This window comes from Rhinoderma darwinii, chromosome 2 (assembly GCF_050947455.1).
Source record: "Rhinoderma darwinii isolate aRhiDar2 chromosome 2, aRhiDar2.hap1, whole genome shotgun sequence".
In the NCBI taxonomy this organism is placed as follows: Eukaryota; Metazoa; Chordata; class Amphibia; order Anura; family Rhinodermatidae; genus Rhinoderma; species Rhinoderma darwinii.
The window spans coordinates 146,438,480-146,457,783 of NC_134688.1; positions in this window are offsets into that span (position 1 = coordinate 146,438,480).

The window sequence follows — 19,304 nt, forward strand, 5'->3', positions numbered from 1 at the left end:
CATGGCGTGGGATGTGGACCGACTGGGCCGTACCGTGTAGCGGGATAGCAGCTGGCCAAACAGGTAAAGTACAAAGTCTATAGTCCAGAAAGGATACCTGAGGTAATGTAGAAAGTAGCGGTGATTAAGGTTGGATATAAGGCTCCGGCAGTAGACAGACACCCGGCGGGGTGTGACACAGTAGATGCAGCGGAAGACACAACTTGACTTCAACGTGCTAGCCATGCGAGAGACAGTCTCGGATCCAGGAAGTGAGTGGCAGCATCTCACAGGAGGGAGACGCCACAGGGAACTCACGTGTCCATGGCTGCGGCCGTCGGAGGGTAAGTCAGAACGACGGGCCGCGGCCATAGATGTAACAGTATCCCCCCTCTTACGCCCGCTCCTCTTGGGGCCAGAGCGGGAGAGAAACTTATTCACGAGAACAGGAGCATCAATGTTCTCCTCTGGCTCCCAAGACCTCTCTTCTGGACCGAATCCCCTCCAATCCACCAAATAAAACGTCCTTACTCCCACTTTCTTGGTGGCCAGGATCTCCCTTACTTCAAAAGTCCCTGACGAGCCGCCATGAGCCACTGCGGAACTAGGAGTCCTGGAGTAGCGGTTCAGGACCACTGGCTTCAGCAGGGTGACATGGAAGGAGTTAGGAATATTGAGGGTTGGAGGCAGCTGAAGCTTGTAAGACACAGGGTTAATTTGTAGCAGAATCTTGAAGGGTCCGAGGAACCTGGGAGAAAATTTGCAAGACGGCACTCTCAGCCACATATTCCTGGAAGACAGACAGTCCTTCGTACCTGGAATAAACTGAGGAAGCCCTCATCTTTTAGTGTCTACCTTTCTCTTCATGCGGTCCACCGCCAGCAGAATAGAAGATCGGATCTGTTGCTTTATCCGCAGAAAGTCCCTGAAGGTAGAGTTAGCTACAGGCACCTGGGACAAAGTAGAGACAGGAAGAAGTATTCGAGGTTGTTGACCGTAGACGATGAAGAACGGACTGGAGGGGGTAGACTCACTAGTATTGTTATTATAGGAGAACTCACGGGATCAGCTGCACCCAGTCATCATGCCGCCTGGAGACAAAGTGCCGCAGATAGTTCTCCATAATCTGGTTAACCCTCTCAACTCGGCCATTGGACTGGGGGTGATAGGCCGAGGAGAAGTCCAACTTTACACCGAGGAGGCCGCAGAGTGCTCTCTAGAACTTCGAAGTGAACTGGACCCCTCGATCCGAGACAATATGCAGGGGCAAGCAGTGCAGACGGAAGATGTGTAGAATGAAGAGGTCAGCCAGTCGAGCAGCAGAAGGCAGGCCAGTCAGTGGAACAAAATGACCCATTTTGGAAAATCGATCCACCACCACCCAGATCACACTGCACCTAGCAGAGGGAGGCAGATCCGTGATAAAGTCCATCGCAACATGCTGCAAGGGTGCATCGGACACAGGCACTGGCTGAAGCAGACCAGCTGGTCTGGAGTGGGCAACTTTATTTGATGCGCATACCGTACAGGAGGAGACAAAGTCCATGACGTCTTTGGGCAGCGTGGGCTACCAGAACTGATGGGCAATTAGGTCTCGGGTCTTACGGGCACCAGCTTGGAACTGTGACCCCAGCAAAGGATTCTTCCTCTGTCTGCCAGACGTACAAAAGTCCTTCCCGGAGGAATGTCTCTAACTTGCAGAGGGTTAACAGAGAAGATGCAGAAAGGATCAATAATATTCTGTGGGGACTCCACAGTGTCCTCTGTCTCAAATGACAGAGACAAGGCATCGGCCCTCACATTGTTGCCGGCAGGTCGGTAGTGGAGCTTGAACCGGAACCGGGCAAAGAACAGCGACCACCTGGCTTGACGAGGATTCATCCGTTGAGTCGTCTGAAGATAGGTCAGGTTCTTGTGGTCCGTAAAGACCAGGATAGGATGAGCTGCGCCTTCCAGTAGGTGTCTCCACTCCTGCAGGGCCAGCTTGATGGCCAGTAACTCCCGATCCCCAATCGAGTAATTGCGTTCTGCGGAAGAAAACAGCTTAGAATAGTAGCCACATACCACAGTCTCGCCTTTCGAACCTCTCTGGAACAAAAGTACACCAGCACTGACAGAGGAAGCGTCCACCTCTAATGAAAACTGTAGGGATACATCAGGGTGATGAAGAATAGAGGCTGACGTGAAGGCCTTTTTCAAGGTTTTAAATGCGGCTTCTGCTTCCGGAGTCCACACCTTTTTAGTGAGGGTAGAGATGGGAGTTGTCAATGAAGAGAAGTTGGGGATGAACAGCTGGTAGAAGTTGGCGAATCCCAGGAAGCGTTGTATGGCCCTTAAGCCTTGGGGACGTGGCCATTCCAGAACCGCCTTTACCTTTTTCAGGGTCCATTTTGAGACCCTGATGGGAGATGATATAGCCCAGGAAGGGTAGAGACTTTTTCTCAAACACGCACTTCTCCAGCTTAATCGAAGCAACACCATGTCATCGAGATACACCACAACACAGACATAGAGGAGATCACGAAAAATGTAATTGACAAATTCTTGAAGTACCGCGGGGGCGTTACAGAGGCTGAAGGGCATGACCAGGTATTCATAGTGACCATCACGACTATTAAATGCAGTCCTCTACTCGTGACCCTGACAAATCCGGATTAGATTGTAGGCCCCCCGCAGGTCTAGTTTAGAATAAAAAAATTGCCCTCCCCCCCCCGTATGCGATCAAATAGTACCAAAATCAAAGGCAATGGGTACCTGTTCTTCACCGTGATCTGCTTGAGGCCCCGGTAGTCAATGCAGGGTCGGATGGATCCATCTTTCTTCTTGACAAAGAAAAACCCGGCTCCGGCTGGGGAACCCCTGTCCAGATTCTCCTTAATGTAGGCCCACATAGACTGGGTTTCAGGCAAGGAGAGAGGGTATACTCTACCGCGAGGAGGAGTTGAATCAGGAACCAAGTCGATAGGACAATCATATGCTCGATGTGGTGGAAACGTCTCTGCTTCCTTCTTGTTGAAGACATCTGTGAACAGAGAGTAACAAGGAGGCAACCCTGCCAATGACTAATGACTGATGCGGGGGAGACTGAGGCGGATGGATATGCCCCAGACAGCGATCGAGACACTTGGGACCCCACTGAAGAACCTCTCCGGAGTTCCAATCCAGTACTGGGGCATGTAGACGGAGCCAAGGCAAACCCAGCAGCACGGGGCTGACGGCCTTGGGCAGGACAAACAGGGAGATGAACTCAGAGTGAAGAACTCCTACTAGTAGTCTCAATGGCTTGGTCACAGACAAAACAGGATCAGGCAATGGCAGTCCATCTACCGAAGCAACGATAAATGGCCTGTCCAGCAGAACAGTGGGCAACTGAAGGAGATCCACAAGGTCTTGGCAGATGAAATTGGCCACAGAGCCAGAGACCAGATAGGCAGAGACCGGATGGGGCCTCTTGCAAGCGACGATGGACACAGGAATGAACAGTTTGGAGGAGAGTTCTCTATTAAATGCTAAGACGCCCAGGGTTGTCTCTCCAACCAATCCTCTAGGGACACAGACACACGACATGGCCAGCGAGGCCGCAATAAAGATAGAGTCCAGAAGTGCGCCTGCGCTGTTTCTCCTGAATGGACAGTTTAAGCCGATCCACACCTGCATCGAAACCTCGGGTGGAGCAGTAGAAGAAGGCAAGAGGGGTTGCTGGAAGTTGGGCACCAGTCTAGGAAGGCGTCTCTCCTGTTGAACCTCTTGAGATCTCTCTCTGAGCCTTAAAGAGGCTCTGTCACCAGATTTTGCAACCCCTATCTGCTATTGCAGCAGATAGGCGCTGCAATGTAGATTACAGTAACGTTTTTATTTTTAAAAAACTAGCATTTTTGGCCAAGTTATGACCATTTTTGTATTTATGCAAATGAGGCTTGCAAAAGTACAACTGGGCGTGTTTACAGTAAAAGTACAACTGGGCGTGTATTATGTGTGTACATCGGGGCATTTTTACTTCTTTTACTAGCTGGGCGTTAGGAATGGGAGTGTATGATCCTGACGAATCAGCATCATCCACTTGAATGAGGTTTGTCGAGTAAACCGCAATTCATTATACATTAACAGTTGGAAAAAAAAGAAGTGTTTTTATCAATTATTAGCGTAAAAAGCAAAAAAATATAGCCAAAATAAAAATTTATTTATTTATTTTTTCCAGTTTTTTGATCAATTGTTTGTTTGTAATATAAAATATGTGTTGCATATGTAGTAAAACGATATCTTTTTTGAAAGTGTGATTTGTTCTAAAAAAAAATTGTTAAGTTATCCAAAGTAGTTTAACCCTTTCAGGACCGAGCTCATTTTGGCCTTCAGGACCAGCCCCATTTTTTCAATTCTGACATGTGTCAATTTATGTGGTAATAACTCTGGAATGCTTTTGCCTGTCCAAGCGATTCTGAGATTGTTTTCTCGTGACATATTGTAATTTATGCTAGTGGAAAAATTTGGTCAATAAATTCTTTGCTTATTTGTGAAAAACACCAACACTTAAAGAAAATTTGCAAAAATTATGATTTTTCTAATTTTAAATGTATCTGCTTGTAAAACAGATAGTAATACCACACAAAATAGTTACTATTTCACATATTCCATATGTCTACTTTATATTTACATTGTCTTTTGAACATTATTTTATTTTTCTAGGACGTTACAAGGCTTAGAACTTTAGTAGCAATTTCTCACATTTTCAAGAGAATTTCAAAAGGCTATTTTTCAAGGACCAGTTCAGTTCTCAAGTGGCTTTGAGGGCCTTATGTACTAGATATACCCCATAAATCACATCATATTAAAAACTGCGCCCCTCAAAGTATTCAAAACAGCATTCAGAAAGTTTCTTAACCCTTTAGGCGTTTCACAGGAATTAAAGCAAAGTAGAGGGGAATTTTACAAATTACATTTTTTTTGCTGAAATTCATATGTAATACATTTTCTTCTGTAACACAGAAGGTTTTACCAGACAAACGCAACTCAATATTTATTGCCTAGATTCTGCAGTTTTTAGAAATATCCCACATGTGGCTCTAGTGTGGTAATGGACTGAAACACAGGCCTCAGAAGCAAAGAAGCACCTAGTGGATTTTGGGGCCTCCTTTTTTTAGAATATATTTTAGGGACCATGTCAGGTTTGAAGAGGTCTTGTGTGGCCAAAACAGTGGAAATCCCCCAAAAGTGACACATGGTTTTGGAAACTACACACCTCAAGGAATTTATCTAGAAGTATAGTTAGCATCTTGACCCCACAGGTCTTTTGCTATATTTATTGGAGTTTGTCTGTGTAAGTGAAAATCTACTTTTTATCTGAAAAAATATATTAAAACAAAAATATATTTGCAAGGAACAAAGAATAAAAAGCACCCCAAAACTTGTAAAGCTACTTCTCTCGATTACGGCAATACCCCATATGTGGTACTAAACTGCTGTTTGGACCCACAGCAGATCTCAGAAGGAAGTAGCGCCATTTGGATTTTGGAGCGCAGATTTTGCTGGAATAGTTTTCAGTGCCATGTCGCGTTTGCAACACCCTGGAGGGACCAAAACAGTGGAAACCCCCCAAAAGTGACCCCATTTTGGAGACTATACCCCTCAAGGAATTTTTCTAGGGGTATAGTTAGCATTTTGACCCCACAATTATTTTTTTTGCTGAATTTATTGGAATTAGACCGTGAAAATGAAAATCTATTTTTTTCTGAAAAAACAAATACAAATGTTTAATTTTTACAATGAATGAAGGAGAAAAAGTACCACAAAATTTGTAGATAAATTTGTCCTGATTACAGCAATATGCCATATGTGGTAATAAACTGCTGTTTGGACCCATGGCAGGACTCAGAAGGGAAGGAACAATATTTGGCTTTTAGAGCTCAAATTTGGCTGGAATAGTTTTTGGGTGTCATGTTGCATTTGCAAAGCCCCTGAGGTACTAAAACAGTGGAAACACCCCAAAACTGATCCCATTTAAGAAACTACACCCTTAAGGAATCTATCTAGCGGTATAGTGATCATTTAGACCCCACAGGTTTTTTTGCAGAATTTTTTAGAATTAGGCCGTGAAAATTAATATCAAAATTTTGTTCCACAAAAATGTTGAATTTTTTCATTTTCACAAAGGATAAAGGAGAAAGCACCCCAACATTTGTAAAGCAATTTCTCCCAAGTACGGCAATACCCCACGTGGTTATAAATACTTTTTCAGTAGAAGTTAATTAACCATTTCAGGACTGATCCATTTTTTTGCTTTTACATTTTAGTTTTTCCCTCCCAGCTTTCCAAGAGCCATAACTTTTTTTATTTTTCCGTCAGTCGAGTGGTGTGAGGGCTTATTTTTTTGCGGGAGGAGTTGTAGTTTCTAGTGACACCATTTAAAGTACTATTTAATGTACTGGGAAACGTAAAATTAAATTCTTTGCATGCTGAAATTGGAAAAAGTTGCGATTCCTCCATTGTTTTTTGGGTTTCGTTTTTACGGCTTTCACCATGCGGTAAAAACAACAACTCAAATTTTTTCTGAGACTTAATACGATTACGGTGATACCAAATTTATACAGTTTTTTTTAAATATATTTTACTACTTTTACAAAGTAAAAACTGTTTGTTAAAAAAACAAAATGTTTTCTTTCACCACATTCCGGGAGGCATCAGTTTTTTTTATTTTTTGGTCGATTGAGCGGTGTGAGGGCTTATTTTTTGCGGGACGAGCTGTAGTTTTAATTTTTTTTACATACAACTTTTTGATCACTTTTTATGATTTTTTTTTTAAAAGCTAAGGTGACCAAAAAACAGAGATTTTGGCGTTTTAAATTCTTTATTTTTTACGGCGTTCCCATTGCGAGTTAAATAATGGTATATTGTAATAGTTCGGACTTTTACGGATGCAGCGATACCAATTTTGTTTATTTTTTTACTTCTTACATTACTTTAGAGGAAATATGGGAAAGGGGAATTTTTTGGACTTTGAATATATTATATATTTTTTTCACTAATAATAACTTTTTTCACATTTTTTTTTTACACATTTTATTAATCCCCCTAGGGGACTGAAACGAGCGATCATTAGATTGCTGGTACAATACACTGCAATACTAATGTATTACAGTATAATGTCATTTTTACAGGCTCCTGTAACAGTGCGATCGCTGTTCCTGTCCGTTAGTCCCGGGTGTCAGCTGTAATACACAGCTGACACCTGCAGAATATGGAGCGGGCGCAGTGCATGAGCCCGGTTCATATATAACCCCTCGAACCATGACATGCTATTAAGTCGTGGTGCGCAAAGGAGTTAATGCGCAGCGGATGGTGCAAAGTGAAAATTAACATTTTCCACTGATATGCCATTTTAATGCACAATATGTCGTGCCCAGTTTGTGCCACTGAAGACAAATACCTCATACAATGTTGAGCGGGTTCTCCCGGATATAAAATGTCAGATATGTGGACGTAAGCTGGTGTTTGGGCACGCTAAGGGGCTCAAAAAGGAGGGAGCGCCATTTGGCTTTTGGAGCGCAGATTTTGCTTGGTAATAGATCTGTTTGGGGTTTTGCTGGTATTTCAGTTTATAATGTGGGGGTATATGTAAGCTGGGCAGAGTACATCAGGGCATAACAAGAGGGTATAATAATGTGGTAAATAAATAATAATTCATAGATATGTGGCCAATGTCGCACTGATAAATGGTGCCCGATCTTATCCGCTTTTGGATACTCTGCACAATTTATGTCGTTATAGTCTGAGAGCCAAAACATTTTTTATTTTTTTCCACCGGAGCTGTGTGAGGGCTTATTTGTTGCAGAACAATCTGTAGTTTTCATTGGTACCATTTTAGGGTACATGTGATTTTTTTTTGATCACTTTTTATTCGATTTTTTTGGCAAGAAAGTGACAAAAAAACATAAATTCTGACAATGTTTTTTGTCTTTTTTTTTTTTACAGTCTTCACCGTGCGCTATAAATGACATTTTACTTTAATCTGCGGGTCGATACAATTATGGCGATACCATATGTACATAGTTTTTTTATGTTTTGTGGCGTTTGCGCAATAAAATCACTTTTCGACAAAATAATTTATTTTTTGTGTCACCATATTCTGAGAGCCATAACTTTTTTATTTTTCAGTCAGAAAAGCAGTGTAAGGGCTTGTTTTTTGCGGGACAGGTTGTAGTTTTTTTGGGGTACATGCGACTTTTTGATCACTTTTTATTCTATATTTTGGGAGGGATGATGACCAAAAAAATAGTGATTCTGACATTGTTTTTCAATTATTTTTTTTGCAGTGTTCACCGTGCGGGAAAAATAATATTATAGTTTTATAGTTTGGGTCGTTACAAATGCGGTGATACCAAATATGTGTACTTTTTTTTAACATTTTAATTTTTTTCCTATAATAAAAGACTTATCATAGGAAAAAAGCATTTTTGGTTTTTGTAACTTCTAACTTGTTTTTACACTTTTATAAAACATTTTTATTACTTTTTTTTTACTTTTTACTTGAAGACCTCAGCACTGGTAGCTGCTATAATACATTACACTACCTAGGTAGTGTGACATATTATAAACTGTCAGTGTGACCCTGAAAGTCACACTGACAGGAAGCCCATGAGGATCGGCCCCCGGTTGGTACTCATAGGCTGCCGTGCATGGCAGACTCAGAGGCTGTCGTATGGCCTCCGGTTTTGCCATGCAACCGACTGCAGCTCCCGCAATTGGTCCCCGGCAAAGTTTGTTGTAGCAACAAGCTTTCCAGTTTGTTATAGTAACAAACTTTCCATTTCGTTGCTACAACAAACTTTCCCTGCAATCACATGATCGGTACCTGAACCAATTAGGTCCCGATCATGTCTCCGGGACCAGAGGCAGGGGTTAACGGCGCGATCTGGGTGTCAGGGCTACTCTGAGATACCCGTATCGCGCTTTTAATACCCACCGTGAATTCACGTTGGCTCTGCAGAGAGCCCATCAAGTGCCGACGTGAATTTACTGTGGGCGGTCGGGAAGCGGTTAACAGTTATGACAGTTTAAAAGAATGTATGCCAAAACTTTACATTTAGGCCATGTCATTGAGGCATCGATGACCCTTGGTTCTGAAAGGGTTAATACACACTTTAGTTTCCGATACATAAATTTAGTTTACACACACGTAGCTCAGTGAACTGTAACAAAGTATAACAAAGATTTTTTTAGTTTTTTTCACATAAAACACTAACTAACGCTGAGGGTATGTTCACACAGCCGAAAAATCGGAAGCAGAACGCCTCCAAACATCTGCCCATTGATTACAATGGGAAAAACGGCGTTCTGTTCCGACGGGCTGTTTTTTGTTTTTTTTAAATGGCCGCGAAAAAGAAGTGCAGGTCACTTCTTGGGACGTTTTTGGAGCCGTTTTTCATAGACTCTATTGACAAGTTTTTGAGTTTGCGTGTGAACATACCCTAAGGGTATGTTCACACACTAGACTAAAAACGTCTGAAAATACGGAGCTGTTTTCAAGGGAAAACAGTTCCTGATTTTCAGACATTTTTGAAGCCACTCGTGATTTTCGCGGCGTTTTTCGCTGCGTTTTTTACGACCGTTTTTGGAGATGTTTTCTATAGAGTCAATGAAAAACGGCTCCAAAAACGTCTCAAGAAGTGACCTGCACTTCTTTTTCGCGGCTGTTTTTTTATGCGACCGTTTTTCAAAACGGCTGCGTAAAAAATGGCCCGTCAGAACAGAACCCGTTTTTCTAATTGAAATCAACGGGCAGATGTTTGGAGGCGTTCTGCTTCCGATTTTTCGGCCATTTTTCAGGAGTTTACGGCCCGAAAAATGGCCGAAAATAGGCCGTGTGAACATGCCCTCACACTGAAACACTACGTTTTTCTTTTGTTTTTTTTTAATTTTTCTCACTTAAAACACTAAACACTAAGGGTATGTTCACACGCTGAGTCAAAAACGTCTGAAAATACAGAGCTGTTTTGAAGGGAAAACAGCTCCTGATTTCAGAAGTTTTTTAAGCCACTCGCGATTTTCACAGTTTTTGGAGCTGTTTTCAATAGGGTCAATGAAAAACAGCTCCAAAAACGTCCCAAGAAGTGACCTGCACTTCTTTTTTACGGCCGTTTCATTTACGTGCCCGTTTTCTTAAAACGGCCGCATAAAGAAATGGCCCATTGAAACAGAACACTGTTTTTCCCATTGCAATCAATGGGCAGATGTTTGGAGGAGTTCTGCTTCTGATTTTTCGGCCATTTTTCGGGCGTTTAAGGCCCGAAAAAAGCCAGAAAAAAGGCAGCGTGAACATACCCTGTGGGTATGTTCACAGGCTTAACACAAAACGTCTGAAAATACGGAGCTGTTTTCAGAGAAAATGAAGCTTCTTTGGGTATGTTCACACGCACTGTTTTCAGACGTAATTTGGGCGTCTTACGCCTCGAATTACGCCTGAAAAAATGGCGAAAAACGCGAGTAGTCACAAAAACATCTGAAAATCAGGAGCTGTATTTTCAGACGTATTTTGCTAAGCCATGTGAACATACCCTTTTAATTTATTATTTTAAGTGATCAAAAAAAAAAGTTAAAATAATCTACCTTATACACTTGGAGGTGGTGGGGAACAGGGGAAGTGAAAATTAGGGGTTATTCACTATTTTCACTATGACAATACGATACAGGCTCTGATTTTTCCAACTACTAAACACCAACTAAGAGATCAGAGCCTGTATCCTGTATTTTTCAAACGCTCTGCAAGAAAACGCACTGTGATTGGTAGGTCTGAACAGATCCACCAATCACAGCACTCACCGGCAATGGACCAATAGCAGCGATCCATTGCCGGTCACATGAGACATGGGGGAGGGGGAGCAAAGGAAGTGTTTTTAAAACTTTTAGAATACTTTTGATCACTTTTAGGGAGGATCGATTGATTTGTACAGATCTGTGCAGATCTACCGATCACATCGATCGCCGGCATTGGACCGCTTCTAAGGGTCCGTTGCCAGAGACTGAGATGTTTAAGCTGTCGGGGGGGCTATTTTTTTACCCACCCCCGGCTAAAACTGCACTGTGATTGATGAGTCTGAACAGACCCGCCAATCACAGCAATCGCCGGCAATGGACCGCTGCTATTGGTCCGTTCTCGGTGACTCGGGAGCGTTAGCTATCAGGGACAACTTCTCTCCCGATTACCGGCGCACACAGCCACCGGCTGTGTACACCGGGAACAACTCAGTAATTATACCTCCTCGTGCGGGAAGTAACCTCCTGCGACGACGTATAGTTACTGACTCATGCGGGTAGGAGTTAAATTAAATCAAACACACAAACACCTTTATGTAAGAAAAACTTATTTGTCCCAATGGACAGGGCACCTAGAAAATGTGTAGTTACTGGGTACATTTTATTTTGTACTTGATGTTACACTTTTCAGCAGGATTTGTACCATGTTCTGAGCTGATTACCTGTAACAGCTCCTACCCACAAAAATATTCACAATTACCATATGTTTTATCTGACAATTGTTTCAAGCTACATTTTTCTTACTCTGATTTGTATTACCTGGGAAGTCCTCTCAAGGTCTCTTCTCTTTGTGGATAGCGAGTATGATGATAAGGTTGGCACCAGTGTGCCAGGACTGTTCTGTAGGCATTATCAAACAGCTTTAATAGAATTTAGCAGCAACAGCTGTAAAACCTCGGACATACATATTAGATCTTACCAAATCGATCCTTGCAGTCTAGGGGGCATATGTGAGGCCGCATACCATAAATGCAAGTGCCATTAAGAGTCCCTTGGGTGCTACCGCTTCACCTTCCTTTATTCATCCACATGCCATTAGAATCTGTTTTTCACACCTTCCGCTCCCAGTTGGACACTTCCTATAGAGAACAATCTTTTTATCGCATAATCATTAATTGATCTTAATCAGATAATTCAATTGTAATGACGGGGGGTAGGGAAACGGACAAGTGAGCCCTAGTCTACACGCCACTCTGTCCCTGCCTACTTGCAACGACCCGCCCTAGGCGACGGGGTACAACTGGGCGGCGGTCCCTGCGCTCAGTAAGTGCACGACAAACACGACAAACATACAAGGGAATACAAGCAAGGGAAAGGGGCAGTTGCCCACGGCAACACCGTGAGCAACCAGAGTGGTGAACGAGCCGAGTCAAGCCAGGAGTGTGCGAGGTACCAAACGAAGAGCAGAAGAGTAGTCAGTAAGCCAGGGTCTGTATGGAGCAGGATCAAAATAGAAGGAGCTGTAGCTGGGCCAGGAAACCACATGAAAAGAATCACAAGCACCGAGGGACAGGAAGGGCAGGCTTAAATAGACTGAGGGCGGGAGCTAGCTGAGTCTGGCCAGGTTGCGATAGGCTCTCCCACTCCTAAGCCTGCCAGCCTGAGTGGTGGAAGCTGGAGTCAGTCTCAGGGATGTAGATTCAGGTGCTGACTGATTAATTATGGGAGTTAACCCCGAAGCTGTGCCTGGCAGATCCTTTACAGTACCCCCCCTTTTATGAGGGGGCACCGGACCCTTTCTAAGTGGACCTGGCTTACTGGGGAAATGCAGGTGGAACCTCCTGACCAATACCCCAGCGTGAACATCCCGGGCGGATACCCAAGTCCTCTCCTCGGGCCCGTATCCTCTCCAATGGACCAGGTACTGGAGGGAGCCTTGAACCATCTTGCTGTCCACAATCTTGGCCACTTCGAATTCCACCCCCTCAGGGGTGAGGACGGGAACAGGAGGTCTCCTCGAGGGAGCCAAGGACGGGGAGCAGCGTTTCAGGAGGGAGGCATGAAACACGTCGTGTATACGAAAAGACGGGGGTAACTCCAGCCGGAAAGAGACAGGATTGAGGACCTTAATGACCTTATACGGCCCAATAAACCGGGGAGCAAACTTCTTGGACGGAACCTTGAGACGCAAGTTCCTAGACGACAACCACACCAGATCCCCGACCATAAACAGGGGGTTAGCAAAACGTTTTCTATCAGCCTGAATTTTTTGTACGCTCTGGGACGCCTCTAGGTTCTTCTGAACCTGGGCCCAGACTGTGCACAGTTCCCGATGAACGACCTCTACCTCGGGATTGTTGGAACTACCAGGTGAAACGGAGGAGAACCGTGGATTAAACCCAAAATTACAGAAAAAGGGGGAGACCCCTGACGAGTTACTGACCCGGTTATTAAGGGAAAATTCGGCGAGGGGAATGAATGAGACCCAATCATATTGACAGTCAGAGACAAAACACCTTAAATATTGTTCTAGAGATTGATTAGTCCTCTCAGTTTGGCCATTGGTTTCAGGATGGGAGGCAGAGGAGAAGGACAGATCAATCTCCAACTTCATACAGAAGGCTCTCCAAAACAATGAAACAAATTGTACCCCTCTGTCCGAAACAATATTGACAGGGACCCCATGGAGACGCAGGATGTGTTTGGCAAACAAGGTAGCCAACGTCTTGGCGTTGGGTAGTTTCTTGAGGGGCACAAAGTGGCACATCTTACTGAAGCGGTCTACTACCACCCACACCACCGGCTTACCTTGGGATGGAGGCAAATCGGTGATAAAATCCATGGAGATATGTGTCCAAGGTCTCTGGGGAATGGGCAACGAACGCAGTAAGCCCGTTGGTCGGGACCTGGGAGTCTTGGACCTAGCACAAACCTCACAAGCGGCGACGTAGGCCTTAACGTCTTTAGGCAACCCAGGCCACCAATCGTTTCTAGTAATGAGGTGTTTGGTACCCAGGATGCCTGTATGACCAGATAGTGCGGAGTCATGATTTTCCCTAAGTACCCTTAGCCGGAATTGCAGGGGAACAAACAGCTTGTTCTCAGGAAGGTTCCCGGGAGCTGAACCTTGATCAGCAGCAGTTTCAGAGACTAAATCAGAATCGATCGAGGAAATGATTATACCTGGAGGCAAAATACAAGCAGGATCTTCCTCCGAAGGAGGGCTGGCCATGAAGCTACGCGACAGTGCATCAGCCTTAATATTTTTAGACCCAGCCCTATAGGTAACCAAAAAATTGAATCTGGTAAAAAATAACGCCCATCGAGCTTGTCTCGGGTTTAGCCTCCGGGCAGATTCTAGGAAAACCAGATTCTTGTGGTCGGTAAGGACCGTTACCTGGTGCCTAGCCCCCTCCAGGAAGTGGCGCCACTCTTCAAATGCCCATTTAATGGCTAAGAGTTCGCGGTTGCCAATATCATAGTTTCTCTCAGTTGGCGAAAACTTCCTGGAGAAGTAGGCACAGGGGGGGAGATGGGTGAGGGACCTGGTACCCTGGGACAAGACAGCCCCCACTCCCACCTCAGATGCGTCAACTTCCACGATAAATGGCTCCATTTGGTTGGGCTGAACCAGCACCGGGGCCGAGATAAAGCACTTCTTAAGGACCTCAAAAGCCTGGACAGCCTCAGGAGGCCAGTGGAGGAGATCAGCTCCTTTGCGAGTGAGGTCCGTAAGAGGCTTAGCGATGACCGAGAAGTTAGCAATAAATCTCCTGTAAAAATTAGCGAACCCCAAAAAACACTGTAATGCCTTCAGGGAGGCAGGTTGGACCCATTCCGCCACAGCCTGAACCTTGGCGGGGTCCATGTGGAATTCATGAGGAGTGAGGATTTGACCCAAAAATGGTATTTCCTGTACCCCAAACACACATTTTTCGGTTTTGGCAAACAGTTTGTTTTCCCGAAGGACCTGGAGCACCTTCCTGACATGCTCAATGTGGGAGGACCAGTCCTTTGAAAACACCAGTATGTCATCAAGGTACACTACAAGAAATATCCCCAGGTAATTTCTCAAAATCTCATTTATGAAATTCTGGAAGACCGCAGGGGCATTACACAACCCAAAGGGCATGACGAGGTATTCGAAATGGCCTTCGGGCGTGTTAAACGCAGTCTTCCACTCATCCCCCTCTTTGATGCGGATAAGGTTATATGCCCCCCGTAGATCCAACTTAGAGAACCATTGGGCCCCCTGAACCTGATTGAAGAGATCAGGAATCAAAGGAAGGGGATACTGGTTCCTTACCGTGACCTTATTCACGCTACGGTAGTCAATGCATGGCCTAAGACCACCATCCTTCTTCCCTACGAAGAAGAAACCAGCACCTACCGGAGAAGTAGAGGGACGAATGTAACCCTTGGCCAAGCATTCCTGGATATACTCTCTCATGGCTTCACGTTCGGGACAAGAAAGATTAAATATCCTACCCTTAGGAAGATTAGCTCCTGGTACCAATTCGATAGCGCAATCGTATTCTCTATGAGGAGGTAACACTTCGGAGGCCTCCTTAGAGAAAACATCAGCGAAGTCCTGAACAAACTCGGGTAGCGTGTTCGCCTCCTCAGGGGGAGAAATAGAATTAACAGAAAAACATGACGTAAAACATTCATTACCCCATTTGGTTAGCTCCCCAGTATTCCAGTCAAACGTGGGATTATGCAACTGCAACCAGGGAAGGCCTAGAACCAAATCGGACGATAATCCCTGCATCACCAGTACAGAGCACTGCTCCAAATGCATGGAGCCAACAAGGAGTTCAAAAACAGGGGTATGCTGTGTAAAGTAACCATTAGCAAGAGGAGTGGAGTCGATACCCACTACCGGGACAGGTTTAGGCAAATCAATCAGAGGCATAGCAAGAGACATAGAAAATTCCACAGACATGATATTAGTAGAGGACCCTGAATCCACGAAGGCACTGCCGGTAGCAGACCTACCACCAAAAGAGACCTGAAAGGGAAGCAAGATCTTAGTACGTTTCGTATTTACGGGAAATACCTGTGCGCCCAAGTGACCTCCCCGATGATCACTTAGGCGCGGAAGTTCTCCGGCTGCATTCTTATGTTTAGGACAGTTGTTCACTTGATGCTTGTCATCCCCACAGTAGAAGCAGAGACCATTCTTCCTGCGGAATTCTCTACGTTGTTGGGGGTACACGGAGGCCCCGAGTTGCATAGGTATCTCTGAGTCTTTTGGGGAGGAACGAAGCAACGGAACTTCGGGAGGCATCATGGGGGAGTCGGAGGAGAAAACACATAAACATTCACGTTGTCTTTCCCTGAGACGTCGGTCAAGTCGTACCGCTAAAGCCATAACCTGGTCTAGGGAGTCAGAAGAGGGATAGCTAACTAGCAGGTCTTTCAGGGCATTTGACAGACCCAACCTAAACTGGCACCTTAAGGCAGAGTCATTCAACCGAGAAGCTACGCACCACTTCCTAAAGTCAGAACAATACTCCTCAACAGGTCTCTTACCCTGACGTAAGGTCACCAGCTGACTCTCGGCAAAGGCAGTCCTGTCAGTCTCGTCATAAATAAGTCCGAGAGCAGAAAAGAAACAATCAACGGAGGAAAGTTCAGGGGCGTCAGGAGCCAAGGAGAAGGCCCACTCTTGGGGCCCTTCCTGGAGCCAGGACATAATTATACCCACCCGCTGGCTCTCAGAACCTGAGGAATGAGGCTTTAAACGAAAGTAAAGCCTACAACTCTCCCGAAAGGAGAGAAAAGCCCTCCGGTCCCCTGAGAACCGGTCGGGCAACTTGAGGTGGGGTTCAAGAGGTGAGGTGAGGGGAACTATCAAGGTAGCATCAGGCTGGTTGACCCTCTGAGCCAGGGCCTGGACCTGTAGGGAGAGACCCTGCATTTGCTGAGCCAGGGTCTCACGGGGGTCCATAGTGGTGTCAGGGACCAGGGTAGACTAGGTATGGGCTTGTGATTATGTAATGACGGGGGGTAGGGAAACGGACAAGTGAGCCCTAGTCTACCTGCCACTCTGTCCCTGCCTACTTGCAACGACCCGCCCTAGGCGACGGGGTACAACTGGGCGACGGTCCCTGCGCTCAGTAAGTGCACAACAAACACGACAAACATACAAGGGAATACAAGCAAGGGAAAGGGGCAATTGCCCACGGCAACACCGTGAGCAACCAGAGTGGTGAACGAGCCGAGTCAAGCCAGGAGTGTGCGAGGTACCAAACGAAGAGCAGAAGAGTAGTCAGTAAGCCAGGGTCTGTATGGAGCAGGATCAAAATAGAAGGAGCTGTAGCTGGGCCAGGAAACCACACGAAAAGAATCACAAGCACCGAGGGACAGGAAGGGCAGGCTTAAATAGACCGAGGGCGGGAGCTAGCTGAGTCTGGCCAGGTTGCGATAGGCTCTCCCACTCCTAAGCCTGCCAGCCTGAGTGGTGGAAGCTGGAGTCAGTCTCAGGGATGTAGATTCAGGTGCTGACTGATTAATTATGGGAGTTAACCCCGAAGCTGTGCCTGGCAGATCCTTTCTTTACATCAATTGAAGAAAAACATTAATAATGACATCTTTACGTTAAACATTCACATTGGGCAGTAAATAAAAGTGATACAAACAAACTTATTTTTCTTCTTTTTATATATACTTCACGGAATTTTCTGCTCTAAAATTTTCCTTTTACAACACAAAATGTTTTCAAATTGGAATTTCCCGCTGCTGTACCTTTTATCTGACACATGCCTACAATAGTCCAATGCTAAGGCATGCTGGTCTAGAACTTTACATAAAACTTAACCTCAGTATTTAATATTCCCACAACACTTCTTGAATACCGTTATCAAACATACTAACTTTGGGATAACATCTAGAGAGCTGCTGATATCTTATCATTATACAAACACCAGTTCAATACTTGAGAGAAAACGATTCCCCTGTCACTACACACAACTTCACTGAAAATTTTCTTGGCCGTGTTCTTTGCAGTGGGGAAGATACAGGCCAGACTTCAGGCCACGCTGAGAACAGGTTTACACATACGAGCACATTTTCATACACACCTACCTTTTTGAACAATCAACTTATTTTATCACAAATATCTCATCCTCCCCACTCAACCATTCACTCTGTGGGTTGTAGTCTAGGGGTTTTGTAACATATATTGGTAATTATTTCTTTAGGGGCCCTGGGTGTGTGCCAATACCAATTTCCTTCACTGTAATTTGTGTAGGTCATTGAACACAGGTTGCTATCATACGACTGGGGTTTTTTAAGGACCCTTACACATAATATTTCAAGCTGGCAGTGTGTGATAGAAGCATATAAATGGTTATTCAATACAACATGCAAAGTTTTCCCTATTGCACTGGGTAATGCTTATCACACTTGTGACATACAGTTTCATATATTAATTTGACCAATACAATGCTGACAAAGGACCTGATTATTATGGGACCCCTCTATAGTTGTTATAGCATCTTTCTTCCCCTGTTTGTCACAATCATTTTTTGCTGTATGCTACTGGGCTTCCACTCTGCCCTCTGAGTTCCTTATTATTAGGACTTAACCGCAGAAGTCCTTGTGGTACTAAAAGTACTACAGGATATTACCTACGAATATCCAACCAATCTTTCTGTCACCTACAGACAGACTCTGCCACCTATGAGCAGTTTGTAGTACGTCTCTGTCACCTATGGACAGACTCTGCCACCTACGGACAGATTGTGTCACCTGTGGACACATGTAGCACCACTGAGTCAGTAATCTGTGACTCTCGCCGAGTCAGGCTTCCCCTATATGCAGCTCTCTCAGAACAAACAGACAACAGGATAACATTTCCTTTGATCCTTAACAGTTTCTACACAACAGCCAAATAATAAATGAAATTTCCAACAGCCCTATAACAATACACAGATCCAAACAGCACAGTTCATTGCAGGTTCTTTGTACAATCCTTTCTTTCTCACTTTACACACAGATAGCTGGACGCAATGCACACATTATTTATTTCTGCACAAGTTTTTTTACTGTCACTTTAAAAGTTTCCTAGAAAGATCCGCTACATCACCACATTCAACAGGAGGGGGGTCAAACACTCACTTCTCACAGCTTCTGTTCTAACAATCATCTTACTATGAATTCAAGACACAAATCTTACACATCTAAAACACCAACTCAAGATAACGTACGCATCTGCAATCATTCATCCCACAACATTTTTCCAACATTCCCCATACTTCTGGATAAATAACTGCGTTCAGGAGATGTGACATCATGACAGCTACTTCCATCCCTGGCAATGAATGAGTGAAAAAGGTTTTGTAAGAATAAGCTTCTTACATACCAGCCAGTTTTTAATATTCGCTGATGCGATGCCCGGCCTCCAGTGACAGCTTATCAGATGAGCAATCTCCCGGGTTTCAGCACCAAAAGATGTTGATGCAACAACTGAGCCAAAATACATTAGACTGAAATTTGTAATGGGTATGTCAACTGATACCCGACCTCCAGTGGTTTATACAGTTTAAAATCATTTTATCAATATATCGGAGAGG